Source organism: Ostrea edulis, chromosome 2 (assembly GCF_947568905.1).
Source record: "Ostrea edulis chromosome 2, xbOstEdul1.1, whole genome shotgun sequence".
Lineage (NCBI taxonomy): Eukaryota > Metazoa > Mollusca > Bivalvia > Ostreida > Ostreidae > Ostrea > Ostrea edulis.
Genome location: NC_079165.1, coordinates 15,128,110 through 15,144,302, shown reverse-complemented (window position 1 = coordinate 15,144,302; position 16,193 = coordinate 15,128,110). Strand labels below are relative to the sequence as shown.

Sequence of the window (16,193 nt, the reverse complement as noted above, 5' to 3'; positions counted from 1 at the left end):
GCAAAATTTAGGCTTATGCTAGGCGCTTACGGCTTTTGAGCAGGGAGTGATCTTTATCGTGCCATACCTGCTGTGACACGGGGCCTCGGTTTTTATAATGGGCAAAACATGAATTCAAAATGGAACAATCCATCTCACTCAAATTCACGAATTCATATTGGAAACTAGAAAATATTTCAGCTCACCTCAAAGAATGTATGGAAAATAAAAAAAAATATATTTTAGATCACCTTCACGAATTCATATTCAACACTAAAATTCAATTTTAGATCATGTCCAAGAATTCATATTTGATAATGAAGTTCATCATTATGGCCACACATTCATACTACACAGTGAAGTACATGTTTTAGCACATCTCAAAGTAGCCACAGAGAATATCCCATCTGTTTATTAGTTGGATATTTTATTGACATAGCTGTTAAAGCAAATTAACAACTTAACTTTACCACAAACTGAATGACTTCAGATTTTCCATTGTAAACTTTCTATATTTATGTAGCAGTATTTATTTCCTTATTCCCTGTTTACCTCCTTATTATGTGTTTATATCAACTTATTCGATACGCAAGGACATGATCTGCGTATCATCAGTTTTTAAATCGCGACATTCTGATCTGTGATACGATGAAGTTGTTACACGTTGGGAACTGGACATGTGTCACTCCAGGCTGAGAACAATTTACTCTCAAAATTGCAGAAGGTCTCATGCGTTATTTATTCAACGCATCGTCATGTTTTACTTTGCATAATTGATTGTTTATTATACCCCCCCACAAACAAAGTTTGGGGGGTATACTGGAATCACTTTGTCCGTCCGTCCGTCTGTCCGTCCGTTTGTCCGTAGACGCAATTTGTCCGAAGTTTATTTCTAATACCGCTGGACATATTTCATTCAAACTTTATGCACATCTTTTATATATTATGTAGTTGTGCATCTCCTAGTTTCATTGAAATATGTAAACAGTTATAGAAGTTACGCACATGTTCTTTTCATTTTGGGGGTTTGTCCAGAGTTTAATTCTAATACCGTTGAACAGATTTGATTCAAACTTTATTCTCATCTTATATATATGTAATGCAGTTGTGCATCTTCTATTTTCATTGAAATATTTTAACAGTTATGGAAGTTACGGACATTTTCGGGTTTGGCATCCACATACTGTATCTGCAATCTTGTGACTTCTCGGTAAAACATAAAGTGGCTCATGTGTGTTGAATACTTATTTGTCAGATAGTATTTATAATCTCAACTATCCCTGGCAATGGGATTCATAGTAAACTGCCTTTATTGCAGCTACTTAGAGTTGTTATACCAGTGGAAAAGATTACAATAATACCAATACTTGAGCTAATGTCATTTATTTACTGACAAAATCAATGACAAAGTAAAGTTGGCATAACATAATGATCTTTAACAAAGTGAATATAAACTAAAGACTAGAAGAGTTGACCAGGGATTTGCAATCATACAGCCTAAAATGTGCCAAATAGTATTCATTGTTTATATTAAGCATATTTTTAATATTTCATGTACTGCTGTACTGTAGAATATACACTTCTGCATTCACATTGATTGCCCTGTAGATAATGTGAAAATATCCAATGTGCTTGCATTAAATATTTCCCATCATCTTATATGCCCCGCGGGGGTATTAGTCCCATTAGAACAGTTCTAGTTTATCATTTATTTGTTTTTGATAAATACATGTATATTTAAAATAGATCGATAGAATTGTTAAGTTTATAAGGATCCCCAATCTATAATTACGAACCATTCCGAGGGAACCTCAACATTTCGGTTGAAAGCAGAGTTATCTCTCTCTCTCTCTCTCTCTCTCTCTCTATATATATATATATATATATATATATATATATATATATATATATATATATGATATAACACCAGTTTTTAACCAGTGAAAAGGTGTTTTACACTTAGTATTTAATGATATGTGAAGAAACAATCGTTATCCACAATAAACGTATTAGATATGACGCTGCTTCGATATCTAAACGGACCTCTAATAATCTAAGCGAACATCATAACCATCTCCATGCTACTTAATCAGACATTTGATATAACATAAAACGTGTTAATCTTCATCATTTATTCATCGTAAGTGAATGGAAGTTAATTAATTTAGAGCGGAAACAGAGGAACTAACATGGAGGTATAAGTTTACATACACGTAGCAACAGCTCCTCTCCCATTTTGACAATATACTTTTCCCATATTCTTTAATGTCAAAGATGATATTTGTTACATGCAAATTTTAATTAATTGAATGGTCCTTCCCTCTACTTTTTATAATAGTAGTAAAAAGTGGTTGTAATGGAAGTTCAAAATGATGAAACAGAACATTATGTACTTGTCAAGTATTTCCAGTGCATAGTTTAAGTCATCCGCCCGTGTTTGACCTTAACGCCTGTTCGTTAGCGGAAAAAAAAGACAACAACAACCAATCCTCAAATCGATAAATATTTGAAAACCCCTATTGTAGAAAATCTAAACTTATAAATTAATATTTTTTTCAATAATCTACGGAACGCTTCCTCCAGAGCTACTGCTTGCACCATTAATGTTGCTTCGTATGTGAGGTGTAGTCAGTAAGTTATAGTACAATCTTGCTTAATTAATGAATATCGTCATTAAACACCTACTTTTGTTTTGGATAAACTACCTTGAATTAGCAAAAAAGGAGAGTAGAGTGGCGGGTATGCTTGGCGGATCTAAGCCAGTTTTCTTTTCTTTTTTTTCTAAAATGACAACTCGATGAAAACAAGATACAAAGTAAATCAGTTGTTTATCGATGCTTAAGTTTGATCTTACAGCAGAAATAAGCTTTGACAACTGTTGAATAAATAAAATATGCCTATTCATTTCTTCAATCCGTGATTTTACCTTATGAAATTTTTCCGATCGAAGCGTTACCTCTACAATCACATCCTCATACCTCTTCGGCAAGCCGAGAAGTTCTGATTGGCTTACAGCATGATCAGCATAAACTTGTATCGGTGTCGAGGTTTAGTTAGACATTGAATGTTAAATATAGATTTTAATGGTGTGCAAATTGAATTTGTGAAGCAGGCTAAACTAGTAGGTGTTTATATAGATATTACTTTATCATGGGATGCACACGTGGACTTTATTTCAAAGAAAATTGTAAGAAAACTTGCTGTACTTAAGAGAGTGCGTTATTTTGTGCCACCAAATGCACTTATCAAGGTTTTTAATAGCATTGTTTTTCCACATTTTATTTACTGCTGTACTGTCTGGTGTAACGTACAAAATCAACTATATTTAGAAAAAAAAATTCAAGCTACAAAAGAGGGCAGTCAGAATACTTTCAAATATTGGAGATATCAGGACCTCTTCTGGCTATTTATTTTCTTGTTTGAACTGGATGCCAATTAAGGGTTATTTTATTTTTAGAAAGGTTGTCTTTCTGTTCAAAGTTTTAAATAATCAAATACCAAATTACCTAAACGTGTTTAAATATACAAGAGATGTGAGTTGCCGCCAAACAAGGTCAAATGATTATATGTCTAACTCATTATATTTACCAAGAGCTAAAACTGAAAATTTTAAGCGTTCATACAGCTACTCTTCTGCATTCCTTTGGAACAAACTGTCTCAAAAACTTCGAAGCCCTGGTTCGGTTGGCATTTTTAAAGCTATGTATTTGATGGAATATTTTCATAGAAGTAGAACTTAAACATCGTGCTTTCCTCTTTTTGTTCAGGTGTGCCAAATGTAGTTGTGGTATGGCACTGTGTGTGCGTGTGTATTATGCTATTTTTTCTTCTTTCCTTTTATGTCATGTATTCATATTTAGGTAATAAATTTATCACTAACTAGGTGTGTCTTATGCTATATTTTTTCACCTTTTCCTTTTATATCGTATTCATGTTTAGATACTAATTTTAGATGTTAATTTTATGTGTGTGTATATGTTTTAATGCAGGACCACAATGGAAACTAGCTATATGCTAATTTGTGTAATCCTGGATAAATAAAGGCTATTATTATTATTATTGTGAACTTGGTAATTGATTTATTTTAAAGATTTGAACATCACCATAACGTTTGATTCGTAAGTGATAACCCCTTATTATACGACGGAAGACGATGAAATGTTTATCAATTATAGAATCATTAAAGGATATTGACGTTAGATTTAATTTAGCATATCAAACAAGAAGGGAGAAGAGGGTGAAATATTATATATTATGTATCTGTTTTTCAAATTTGATATGACATAGCAAACAACAACCATGTCATCAATATGCTTTACAAGATATATTGGGATCTCGTTTATACGAATTCTGAAAGATTCTATTCGTCTAATAACATGTTCAATCAACATTTGATGGTTGACAATTCCTCTGGGTTTCCTAATTTCAGCCACTGTCATTTGTAACAATTCCCCTATCATTGGGTCAAATGCTGTCTGACTCGTTTCTTACCGATTGTTAGGCCGTTCTTGACACACTAATTTTGTCTACGGATAACTCCGTTTACCTCATCAAGATGTAGGGCTCACGGCGGGTGTGACCGGTCAACAGGGGATACTTACTCCTCCAAGGCACCTTATCCCACATCTGATATATCCAGAGGTCTGTGTTTGCCCAACTCTCTATTTTGTATTGCTGATAGGAGTTATGAAATTGATCACTGTTCGTTATCTTCACCTTTCATATCGTCTTTAAGGGGAAGACTAAAGGTTCCAAACAAATTAAAGGACCAAGGCGTACATGTTTACTGCAATTTGTTGTCGTCCGTCGGCGTTTGCCGTGCGTTAACAATTGAACGTTTTAAACTTTTTCATGATAACTACCATTCCAATTTTTTTCAAATTTGGAATAAATCATCTTTTGAACAAAGGGGACATAGATTGTAAACTGGGGTCTTAGGGGCGGGGTAGAAACTGCCCAAAATTGACCAGTTTTTAAACATCTTCTCTATAGCCGCACTTGTTTAAGAAAAACTAAATGCATAATGATGTAGAGCAGGAAGCAGTCCACTAAAATTGAAAATTCCATGATCCCCGGGGTAGGGTTCCTCACCCCAGGGCGACCAAATCTAGAAAATAGTGTTTATGTGTAAAATATTGAATTAGCATCTTCTTTAGTGCTATCTATACTAAATTAAAATTAAATTGATATTTAGAAGGAGTAGATAGTCCTTTACCAAAATTACAAATTGCATGATTGATCACTGTTCGTTATCTTCGCCTTTCATGATCTAGTGGATAAGAGTTTTATTTCAGGATGGTATCAAAATTATGATAATAATTTGAAAGACTGATTTAAGTTTACTGATACTGTATAAAATATAAACGCATACTTAGGAATAGCGGGAAAGGATGTACAAAATATAATGAATTTCACAGCTCAGGGTTTTGACTCTAGGATAGGTCAAGATTAGTGATGTCTTTTAATGGTAATACACATATTACATTATGTAAGGCATTTTATAAGTGTATGCACTTTTGATGGCATTGACATTTTAAGAACACATTTTGTTTTAAACTGTTGCTGAATATTAGAATTTGGTTTATATATTTAGAACATGATTTTTTTCTAGATTGCATAGACATTGGGAGTAGTAATACTTTTCACTAATACTCAGCTGACCTATAAGGCATGTGGGCCTCTTGTTCACAATGTTGTCCGAGTTATTTTCTCCAGATTCCAGAGGGCGCGCAACATATTGCGGTCCTCCTTTGACAGTGTCATATAAGGAATGAATAGAAAATTTGTAATCAATTACCAGTTAAGGATTTTTCCTAAGAATTAAGTGTTACGACTTATAAATAATATAACTGAACAAAATATTTAAGTCACTGGTTACATTTCTATCTGTCTCTTGTGTGATTTTTTTCGAAAGCAATGCATGGTTATCAAGTAACAAAGTATGCTAATATCAACTAGTCCTCGACTTCTTTAGATCAGAATCAGGATGTCTTCAGCATATCAGCAATTCTTCATTATTAATTTTTATCAGTATTTTCTACAGCCAAAAAACCCCAATAAGATATACCTGAAAAAAGCATGTCCATTTAACGCATATCGTGGCGTGTACATTATTAATTTATCATTTCACACTGGAAAAACCTACTTGTTAAATATACACCAGGTGCCAATCAACAGAACATGTTAATTATCTCGCTTGTTAAATATACACCAGGTGCCAATCAACAGAACATGTTAATTATCTCGCTTGTTAAATATACACCAGGTGCCAATCAACAGAACATGTTAATTATCTCGCTTGTTAAATATACACCAGGTGCCAATCAACAGAACATGTTAAATATCTCGCTTGTTAAATATACACCAGGTGTCAATCAACAGAACATGTTAATTATCTCAATAAACAGAACATGTTAATTATCTCAATAAACAGAACATGTTAATTATCTCAATAAACAGAACATGTTAATTATCTCAATAAACAGAACATGTTAATTATCTCAATAAACAGAACATGTTAATTATCTCAATAAACAGAACATGTTAATTATCTCCAATTGACATCTCTAGTATAATATTTCTGTTGAAATATTTTTTACGTGGGATTAAATTTTTTGAAAGTCAAAATTTGTGTAAATCGACTTTCCGCTTTCCTTGCACTTGAATTACTCAAATGAGCTCGAAAATAACTACCAGGTACGTAGCAACAATGGGTATACCCTCCCATTACCGTTACATGCAATGCTGGTTACTTTTACGTGCAGAAGTCGATCAGTAGATATGCAGCTTGTCCTCTCAAAACAACATTGTCATAAATGATAGTGGAAATGTAAAATTTAACCAATGAATGGAACTGAAAGATCAATCCTTGCTGCCTTCTTTCTCGAGCTTTTGATTTCTCTTTTTAAGATTTACTTGTCAAAAATTGTCAGGCAATGTTATGAAGTTGAGCTCAACTCCCCCTCCCCCTCCCCTTCTATTTTTGCGATCCTAATTGTATTAATTGCATTAAAGCCTGTACAAAAATAAACGCCAAACACTGCTCTAACACACACACACACACACACACACACACACACACACACACACCTCCCCAACATTACAAAATGACGAGGTACAAGTTTTCAACGTAAAATCGAAGGAATAAAACCTTGTTTATATCAATACAACCTGTTAAAACTCAGCATGATAAAGAAGATGGTAACGTAAACTTTACTATACCGTATTTGTTAACACTATTTAGGTGAAGATTGGGACTGCATTGGTAAGTGCGCCCCCTAACTCTGGTGAATGGGGAGTAACTGCAACATGTAGGCCATTATATGTGATTTATATTAATGATAATGAAGTACAATTGTTGTTTAATAATACATAAATCTTTATTTCTTAGATAGTACACACATTTTTTATTACACATGATATAGGACAGCAACCATTTTTGGTATTCTTAGAAGATAGGACATAGGTTTTTATTTAAAATGGTAATATAATGTTTCTGTGCTTTATATCAAATATTTCTTCACTCAGAGCAGATATGTTTAGTAGTGTCGACCGTCTAGGCAAGTCTACATAAACTTGCTTCGATGACCATGGAATAACTAGGAAAGTTTAGCTGCCTTCAGAATAAGAAATTACGAAAAGTATGCGTCTCTTGGGCAACAAATTAGTGATGGCTAAATACGACTCATTTCTGAATGAAAAATACATGTATCTGCCTGGTTTGAAGATAATTTTTCAGAATGCTGCAATCGAATGTAGTAGTACCAAAACATGAATTATTGGACTATATTTATATTGCAAATCACATTTTCCTCTATGAACCAACCAATTTCAGCGCGCGACACAATCCGTTCACATTGACTATGAACGGATTATGATCTAGCTTAAAGCACGCGACCGAGAGAGCGTAATGGTTTGAAGAAAAAAAATAGAACATCGGTTACAAAGATCTCGCAAGTCACACTTTGGATTAAGATTGTAGACTTACGTGGATTATCATCCCAATCTTGCGGTATCCTACCTCCAAAATACAGTGCACCTTGCAATGTTGATAAACAGCAAGGTGAGACGAAATGTGACGTCATGTCTATGTGTTGACGTACGTCACAATAACTACTGTGACAGAGGCTAGGAGTTCGTTTTATGCAACAAAACAGAAGCAATGTAAACAAACGGTGTTTTAGTAAATGAATATAAATATAAAAAATGAACATCACTTTTGAGCTGTTCATGGTCGATATGAACGGATTTGGATTTGAAGCAAATTCTCTATGAATCGCTAGCGCGATTCACAGAATTTGCCTCCAATCCAAATCCGTTCATACTGACCATGAACAGCTCAAAAGTGATGTTCATTTCTTAAATATTTCTGATGTTTGGTAGCGGAAACAAAATAATTGACAGCAACGTTTATTTTCTCTACCGTATGTGGATATTTATTGAATAAGTCGATTCGCCCTGACGTCACAAAGTATTGTGAGCCTAGTCTGGTGGCAGAAACCCATACAAAGCGAAAGCGAGTATTTTACCTGTGAGAATTTAAATGTTGTTATGCTAACTTCCTGCTGGTTGTACAAGTAGGGAAAATAGCGAGAATAGTCTTGCCTTCCATAGAATCCCCAAAAATGTCGAGAAAAGAGAGAAATGGATCGCTTCTATCCGACGAGATAACCGGACTCCTACAGCACGTTCACGCGTATGTGGGTGTCATTTGATTACAGGTCAGTTATCTGGTCCTTATTTCCATTCAGTGTTGTTGATATCAGATCATATAATGTATATATACAAATATGATTGATTATATAGTGTTTAAGGTCCTTCTCGAGAATATTTCACTTATATAGAGACGTCACCAATGCGGTGAAGGGCTGCAAAACTTTGGCCTGTGCTCGGCGCTTATAGCTATTGAGTAGGGAGGGATCTTTATCGTGCCACACCTGCGGTGACACGAAACCTCGGTTTTTGCGATCTCTTCCGAAGGATGGCCCCATTTAGTCGCCTCTTACGACAAACAAGGGGTACTGAGGACCTATTCTAACCCGGATCCCCACGGGATTGTACATACATGTGTATACATAAGTATGGTATGTATTTATAATGATTAATTGTTGAAATTGTACGTGTTCCGTGATTGTGGAATAGATAATGCATATAACAATGTCGCCCCCACCTGTTTTCACAACACTGTAGTAATAAATGAGATGTAAACTATTTAGCAAAGTTAATTCTCTATATATGTAAAGAAGACCGGTATTTATAGTGACATGATTAAATGTTGAATTATTTACAGGCAAGACAAATGACGACGAGCCACATGTGAACTATGTTCCAAATCTACATATGGGTTACAATTCTTCAAAGATTGTTTCTACAGATGTCGTATACCAAAGGCAAACAATTCCTGCAGAGAAGTCTTAGAGCAAGGACAGAAAACCTCAGCTGTAAATATCCTCTTGGATATATCTCAGAGTCAACCTCACATTCATACAACTAGTATGAATGAAACACACAACATTCACGAAAATTGTTTGAAGACAATCACCGAGCTAAAGACACAGAATAAACAATTAATTTCTCCACGAAATTCAGCGCTTTCAGAAAGAACACGATAATCTCCAACATGAAATGCAAAGTGTCCGTTTTGGTGTCAATTCCTTCAAGGACAATGACAATCTAACTTCAATGTGCACAGATATTTCATCATATGCAGTGTTTATGTGGATTCTGAACTTTGTTGCAAGTGTGTTACCAGTGAAACAAAATTTGACACCAGGAGATATTCTCCTCATTGTGCTAATGAATATTTGCATGAACTTGTTGAACTTTGATTTCGCCCAGCGGTTTGGTGTATGTGTGAGACTGTTATATCCTCCGTCATAAATCTGTCATTGCCACAGTTATCAGCAAAGCTATGTTTTTGTTTCTACAATAGTCGAGGAAAAAAGATACCATAAGAACAAGCCCCAAAATAGTGAAGTGCAACTTTAAGAATTACAGATGTCTTGTGGACTGCACTGAAATTTATTTTGATTACTCCGGAAACTTAACAGCTAGGGCCACCATATGGTCCAATTACAAATAAAAAAATATCATAAAATTACTAGTTGATATAAATCCGTCATGCACGATACAATTTAAAATTAGAAGCAAATTTGAATTGAAATATGGTCTTACAATCCCGTTTACATGTCATTATGTAATTAGTGTAGGTGATACATTAAATTGTGTTTACACAATGTAAAGAAGGTCTTAATTACTAGTTCAAATTTTGTCGACAACACAGCTGGAACAAATTACGGCAATACTTAATACGCAACCCCGTGGGGATCCGGCTTAGAATAGGTCCTCAGTACCCCTTGCTTGTCGTAAGAGGCGACTAAATGGGACGGTCCTTCGGATGAGACCGCAAAAACCGAGGTCCTGTGTCACAGCAGGTGTGGTATGATAAAGATCCCTTCTTGCTCAATGGTCATAAGCGCCGAGCATAGGCCAAAATTTTGCAGCCCTTCACCGGACTTGGACTTCTTGAGAGGGACTCTAAATATACAATTAATTAATAAAACGCTAGCAAGTTTAACATAACTATATAAACCGATGAAATGCCAAGTCCGTTAAAAACGCGTCGCTCCCGTATGATGGATAAAAGTGGCGAGACTACCAGTACTGAACATGTAGACCTTTGCATAGACTCGTACACAGTAATAAACACTTGGTAACACAGGCTTTTCCCTCCCATATCTTTATAGACACAAATACACCCTCCACGTCAATAATGCAGATAAAGCATCTCGCTGAAAGTTTTATAACTTGTCCAACTTAAACGTAGTCAACATCTTGGCTTCGAAAGCATGTTTTTCTATGCTCCCGACGACTGGAAATAAGGGACTTTTTCATTGGTTGAATATCGCAAATGGTAAAGCGACCAATGACATATAGAAGCCGAGACACACCTACCAGCAATAATCATGGCGTTGTGTACCACAGTAGGTAATCGGAGAGCGACCGACCGTGGGTTTCCGACGACGCATTGTCAATAGGTCTGGTAAAACATATTGGATAAAGAATATTCCACACTTGCAGACTACAACGGTTGTAAATTCTCGATTAAATAATAATGTTCATGATTATGTTTTTACTGGTATACACAATAAATTCACAGAAATTCACTCTGGTAATGTGTATAATATTTGTGGGAACGCTTAAATTTCAAATCATCATCTAAACAAAATGTTTTGTCAGATAAGGCTGCCTCACTGATCGTGTTGTCCTTGTGTTTATAAATTGACACTTTATATCCATTGGCACTTCTCCACAACACATATACTCTCTAATCCCATCTGAAGGGGCTTCCAAAAATGATTTCCTGGTATCTATTAGGAGACCAGATTTTCGCACACGAAAATCCACATGCACTGTTTTGATAGCACGTTGGTACTGTTTTCTTGCCACGTCTTCCTTGTCGAGCCCACGTCGCACAGCTTTAAATCATACGACTGGTATCCAACAATGCTTTTCACTGAGTTGTCTGGTTTAGTGGTTTCCCTCTGAATATATACATCATGAGCTGTGCTGGCTCTGACTCTACCTTTCCTGTGTTCGAACCTCTACTGGCACACATTATGGTCTCTTGTACTGCCTTCAATATAGCTCGCTTGGTCTTCAGTCACAGAGTATTCCTGCCAAACTCCATCACACACTGGAGAGGTGATTGTCAGCTGCATTTTCCAAGTCCTTCCTGTACAGTGTTTCAGGTGTCTCATCAACTGTAGGCTGCTGTGTCTCTTCTGTCTGAATAGTTGGAGGGCCAACTGGAGGAATAGTAGCAAACAATGTAGCCGTTGGACAGATTTTCTGAAGGCTCTCAGGTACAGCATCTGGTAATAGGGGGTCGTCATTTGTTCCCTTCACATACACCACCGGTTTCGATCGATTGCCAGCTATCATCACATCTTGTAACTCTTGGATCGTTTTTGGCTCTACCTATTAAAGAAGAAGAAAAAATAGTATATACAAATTCTTATTCCTTTATGTATATGTGTGAATTAGCAAAAACAACAAACATAGAATTGCTTTGCGTTAATGCATTAGACATGCGTGTTAGATATAGTACTATCAGAATACTTAGAGTTCAAGAATTTTGTTTTACCTATTTCCAAAATGAATTGTTCCACCTGCAAATTTGACTAGTTGAGGATTTGGTAGTAAGGCCCATATGGACAACTATCTGTACTTTGAACAGTACTGCTGCGACATGACTACAGGGTTCCCCAAGAATACAAAAGTATTGTAAAGTTAACAAACTTGCTTAGATATACACTATATTGCTTAACCTTTAAGCCTATGTAAAGAACAACATCATTTACTCTTCACAACTTGTAGGGGTCTGGCAATGAATCCATGTCTTTATTGTACTTAAGCTTCTGTTCATAACGTTTTCTTACCTCCTGAGTTTGGTCTGTGATATAATACGCGATCTCATTGTTATCTGCTTAAGAACCCACGCTTGAAGCCATTGCTTCTTTCTGCCTACCAGTCTTAAACACCCAAATAAAATACCGCACGGTTTCTTCAAGGATCACTGGATGTGATCGGAGCTCATCTATGGTCATTGTTATGTACCTGGTCAAGAGACCAGGGTACTGTGTATACTCTTGATGTACACAGGAAGGGTCTCAGGGCCGTCTGCAGTGTTTCTGTGGTCATAGTGTTTGTATAATGGTTGTATCCCTATGGCTAGATGACACGCAGTCTACACCACCCCCTCTTCCTCTCTTTTACTCTCAGTCATGCATTGACTCAATGAATGATTTCTTATATAAATATAGAGCTATCATAAATTGATAATATAAATTATTTCAATAAGTTACAAGTTTTAGAAATTAATGGGCAAATTATTGTTTGATTTCTGATTGTGTAATTTATAATACATGTATATAAAGGGGGAAATTACAATCATATTAAAATTGCGTTATGCAGGGGTCTTTTTAAAAACAATTGACTTAAGAGAAAATAGCAGTTGTGAACATGTCAATGCTATCAAAACTGTAGAATACAGGGCTTCTTCGAGATCTAAAGAATGCCTGTAGGTACTGCCTGTTATTGTTATCAAACACCTCTCTTGGGTAGCTCTAGACCACAGTTTCAGTAGATGTCACTCCACCTGATATATATTGTTAAATGTTTGATTGACAGACGGTTAACTTTAAGTTGGGTCTTTAAGCACCGCCTACTTTTTGACGTCACAAAATGGCCGCGCGATTTGGCTTATACGATTTTGTCGAGTCATTAAAACAACTGCCCTATGATGAACTAATACAAATAATCACAATTTATTCATCGATCTCCAGACACGCACATGTGACGTGTAGCCCCCACTTATGTTACCCCCCCCCCCCCCCCCCCACGCCTGTTTCCGTGATATGTGGCATAAATTGTACATATACTTACCGCGTTATTATAATATATAAAGATTGTTATTCTTGCATGTAAATATCGATGTATTACCTGATCACTTGTTATAGTGGCGATGAATGGGAGTGGAAATACGAGGTTGAACCAATGAATTGAACTCATACATGTGCTGAAGGATAAACGTCCCCTCCCCCATAATTTTGGGGTATGAGCACAACTCCTTTTCTTGCTAACTAAGTTTATTAGTTCAAATATAACGCAGAAACGTAATCACGTTGGACATATTAGATATCAAAACCGCGACGGAGTCCGAGACTTGATGTTAATACAAGAGGATCACACAAGATATACACTGTATTTAAGATATTCATACAAGATACACACTGCATCTGAAATATTCCTACAAGATACACACTGCATTTAAAATATTCAGACAAGGTACACAATGCATCTAAAATACTCATACAAGATACACACTTTTATGTCATATACTGTATATTACAATTTGAAATGTATTTTTCGGATTATACAGATAGCGGAGGGAGAAAGGGGTACTCATATACCCGCTTCTTCATTGTTACCTTCCCATATCAATACACATGTTGAGTGAAAGGGTTTTTTTTAAAGCACAAACGGTCCTGTACAAATAAATGATTTATCTGAGAAGGAAAACACAAAAATATATAAGCGAGTAAGAAATTTCAGGGGGTATACATGTATCTACATCGTCATAATGGATAAATTATCAACAATACATGTACATGTATATTCCTGTTCATACCTATTAAATGTTATTGTCTTGCTGGGTTGCTCAATCGGTTATCGTGTTGACTCCTGATCTCTATCTCGAGGGTTGGAGTCCAGAAGGGGTTTTAATCTTTTATTCAAATTACTTTCTACAAAATTTTGATTCATCTGAATAACATATACAGTGTATATAACAAGATGTAAGACCTAAACCGTGCATAGATTTTTCTGCGACATTAATCAAACGTTTTATAAGGGGTGGATCTATAGCTCTCTGATCTGTCCCGATGTTTTTCAAGACAGCCACAGATCTGTAGCTACAACAATGTTGAACATATGTGGTAGTATATCGCTTCTGATTATGTTCTTAACTTTGAATTACATTATTGACGTAAGTATATCCTAATACATTTACAGTGTAGGATTAACTGATCTCACGTCGTCTAATGTATTTATCTGTAGTGAAATTTCAAATGTAAATGTCATTAAAAATGTACATAGAGCAGACGAAATAGAAATAAGCGTGTACCTGAATGGTGTGGAATATGCATTGTTCCATCCAACAGCTTTAATCAAGTTACTTTAGCAGAAAGCGGTCGCTGTATTGTAGTGGTATTTTTAGTGCGTTAGCCGCTAGCTTCCCAACCGGGAGTCTTCCTCCCAGCGCCGCGTCAAACGTAAAATGATTAATATAGGTAGTGATTGTTTCTTATTTAAGCGTTCACAATTATTAGTGAAAATCACTAGTCTTTTGGATATGTCCTCCAGACAATTTAACTTCTGGTGATATTCCTATATCAATTACAATTTTGCATGTCGGACGCAAAACAAAAAGCAAACAAACACATCTTTAGCAAAATGTATTATATATAAAAGATTTTGATAGTGGAAAGGTAAATAATGTACATGAAATAATTTCATTCTCCCATCTTGTATTCTTGCAGAAAATCAAATTACTCCCACTGCCGTTACTCGAAGTTCAAGTAGAGATTCCGACATAGAGTTACAGAAGAACAAAGTGTATACTGTCCCTACCACAGAGGCGAAGTGTGAGTATAGAGTATACTATCCCTACCACAGAGGCGAAGTGTGAGTATAGAGTATACTATCCCTACCACAGAGGCGAAGTGTGAGTATAGAGTATAGTATCCCTACCACAGAGGCGATGTGTGAGTATATAGTATACTGTGCCTATCACAGAGGCGAAGTGTGAGTATAGTGTATACTGTCCCTACCACATAGGCGAAGTGTGAGTATAGAGTAGAATGCTGGACAACTCGCCCTCAAGACAACTCGCCCCCTCTTAGGACAACTCACCCTCTCTCAGCATAAGTCGCCCCCTTCTCTTGAGACAACTCGCCCCCAATATTATATATAAATATATTATCGCATTTTATTTTTATTGTGTGTGTGTGTTATTTACACTTTTAACCTTATAAAGATATGTCTTTTTATTTCATACTTTAACACGAATGGTAAATTCTAATAGAATTATACACAGATTTGATTATTGCATTTCAGTAAAAGTTATATTTTTTATAAATCAATTGGCAAGGGAAATCATATTTACTGATCTTCAAGTAATTGATTAAATGTCTCCAATACTGAGAAAATTTTCGGGTTTGGAGGTGTGTGTGGGTTTTTTTTTTTTGGTTTTTTTTTTTTTTGGTTTTTTTTTTGTGGGTTTGTTTTGGGTTTTTTATCGATATAGTATACAATGTACATAAGTGTAAAGGTGAAATACATGTAATTATCTTTTGAATTGCGTTTCTCAATTAATTCCCGTTGAAAAATAATAAAATTCCCATTTTAGAAATTGTATAACGGCTTTTCTTTACGGATTCTTTTTACGCGGGGTGATTCTTTTTACGCGGCGATTTCAAATTGTAAAGAACTCTGATGATGAGTACCAGTGTAAAGAACTCTGATGATGAGTACCTCATAACGTTTGAAGTAAATTTATAACAGTTTGGGGGAAATCAAACAATTAGATTTAACAACAAACGCAGATTATTGATAATTATACTACGTCAGCTGTAGATCAAGCTAATACTCTC

At 35.6% G+C, this 16,193-nt stretch overlaps 1 protein-coding gene and 1 long non-coding RNA gene across 2 annotated transcripts in view; one reads left to right on the top strand and one right to left on the bottom strand.

Moving 5' to 3' along the window:
- LOC125678225 (hemicentin-1-like) overlaps positions 1-16,193 on the top strand; it is a 221,381-nt gene that overhangs the window by 150,533 nt on the left and 54,655 nt on the right. The window lies entirely within an intron of this gene.
- Positions 10,930-14,266, bottom strand: LOC130052115 (uncharacterized). Its single transcript, XR_008800484.1, has 3 exons — positions 14,171-14,266; positions 12,125-12,233; positions 10,930-11,958 (listed from the first exon to the last, which is right to left on the bottom strand). It is a non-coding gene; the product is annotated as an uncharacterized LOC130052115 (long non-coding RNA).